The following is a 2,428-nucleotide window of genomic DNA, read 5'->3' as shown; positions in this document are numbered from 1 at the left end:
TTTTGCCCTCATTTCAGAGAGATAATTAAAAAAATCCAAAATTCAGTGTTTCAGGAAATTTGAATATTACTGGTCCTTCTCAAAATATTAGCATATTGTGATAAAGTTCATTATTTTCCATAATGTCATGATGAAAATTTAACATTCATATATTTTAGATTCATTGCACACTAACTGAAATATTTCAGGTCTTTTATTGTCTTAATATGGATGATTTTGGCATACAGCTCATGAAAACCCAAAATTCCTATCTCACAAAATTAGCATATTTCATCCGACCAATAAAAGAAAAGTGTTTTTAATACAAAAAACGTCAACCTTCAAATAATCATGTACAGTTATGCACTCAATACTTGGTCGGGAATCCTTTGGCAGAAATGACTGCTTCAATGCGGCGTGGCATGGAGGCAATCAGCCTGTGGCACTGCTGAGGTCTTATGGAGGCCCAGGATGCTTCGATAGCGGCCTTTAGCTCATCCAGAGTGTTGGGTCTTGAGTGTCTCAACGTTCTCTTCACAATATCCCACAGATTCTCTATGGGGTTCAGGTCAGGAGAGTTGGCAGGCCAATTGAGCACAGTGATACCATGGTCAGTAAACCATTTACCAGTGGTTTTGGCACTGTGAGCAGGTGCCAGGTCGTGCTGAAAAATGAAATCTTCATCTCCATAAAGCTTTTCAGCAGATGGAAGCATGAAGTGCTCCAAAATCTCCTGATAGTTAGCTGCATTGACCCTGCCCTTGATAAAACACAGTGGACCAACACCAGCAGCTGACACGGCACCCCAGACCATCACTGACTGTGGGTACTTGACACTGGACTTCTGGCATTTTGGCATTTCCTTCTCCCCAGTCTTCCTCCAGACTCTGGCACCTTGATTTCCGAATGACATGCAGAATTTGCTTTCATCCGAAAAAAGTACTTTGGACCACTGAGCAACAGTCCAGTGCTGCTTCTCTGTAGCCCAGGTCAGGCGCTTGTGCCGCTGTTTCTGGTTCAAAAGTGGCTTGACCTGGGGAATGCGGCACCTGTAGCCCATTTCCTGCACACACCTGTGCACGGTGGCTCTGGATGTTTCTACTCCAGACTCAGTCCACTGCTTCTGCAGGTCCCCCAAGGTCTGGAATCGGCTCTTCTCCACAATCTTCCTCAGGGTCCGGTCACCTCTTCTCGTTGTGCAGCGTTTTCTGCCACACTTTTTCCTTCCCACAGACTTCCCACTGAGGTGCCTTGATACAGCACTCTGGGAACAGCCTATTCGTTCAGAAATGTCTTTCTGTGTCTTACCCTCTTGCTTGAGGGTGTCAATAGTGGCCTTCTGGACAGCAGTCAGGTCGGCAGTCTTACCCATGATTGGGGTTTTGAGTGATGAACCAGGCTGGGAGTTTTAAAGGCCTCAGGAATCTTTTGCAGGTGTTTAGAGTTAACTCGTTGATTCAGATGATTAGGTTCATAGCTCGTTTAGAGACACTTTTAATGATATGCTAATTTTGTGAGATAGGAATTTTGGGTTTTCATGAGCTGTATGCCAAAATCATCCGTATTAAGACAATAAAAGACCTGAAATATTTCAGTTAGTGTGCAATGAATCTAAAATATATGATGGTTACATTTTCATCATGACATTATGGAAAATAATGAACTTTATCACAATATGCTAATATTTTGAGAAGGACCTGTACATCAGATCAATGAAAGTGATATTTTAAACAAAAACATCAGGCTTCAGGAAAGTCTGCTCATTTATATGCACTCATTACCTGGCTTAGAAATTACAAGAAGCCTATTTTTCTCTACATGTAATGAATCTGAGTTTCACTTTCTAGGGTTAGGGATAGGGTTACCCTAGGCCCTAGGGTCAAACTACACTGGAACTTACTGAAGGATGTACAGGCAACAGACAGATTTCCTTACTGGGTGACTAATGGTGATGTAAAGATGATCATTAAATCTACCATAAACCATATAAAATATATATTTTAGAGTAATATGGGAGACCTTATGTTAAACAACTTAGATTTAAGTCATACTGTATAATGAATACATACATGGCAGCAAGTCTAATAGCATGGTGTGGGTCAATGACCCAGTCAAAGTCCAGGTCTTAAACTGAAATGTTTTGTTAGGACCAGAGATAAGCTGCTCAGATACAAATGGCAAAAACAAACAAGATGAAGCAACCTTACAAAGAACGGACCAAAGTCAGTCACGACGTGTGAGACTGCTGCAGCCAGACAGAAGGTGGCTCCTTCATTTCTACACAGCCTCTAGTTTGCATTCAGTAAATATTGACAAGCTGCATGATGTCACTTCTGGTAAATGTTTAACTACCATAAACTGCGTACTTACATTTACATCACAATCCTGATGACTTACTATGCAAACATCTTCTTCATCATGAAAAAAGAAACAAAACAGTAAATCAATG

This window comes from Girardinichthys multiradiatus, chromosome X (assembly GCF_021462225.1).
Source record: "Girardinichthys multiradiatus isolate DD_20200921_A chromosome X, DD_fGirMul_XY1, whole genome shotgun sequence".
NCBI classification, from domain to species: Eukaryota; Metazoa; Chordata; class Actinopteri; order Cyprinodontiformes; family Goodeidae; genus Girardinichthys; species Girardinichthys multiradiatus.
Note: the sequence above shows the minus strand (reverse complement) of the source record.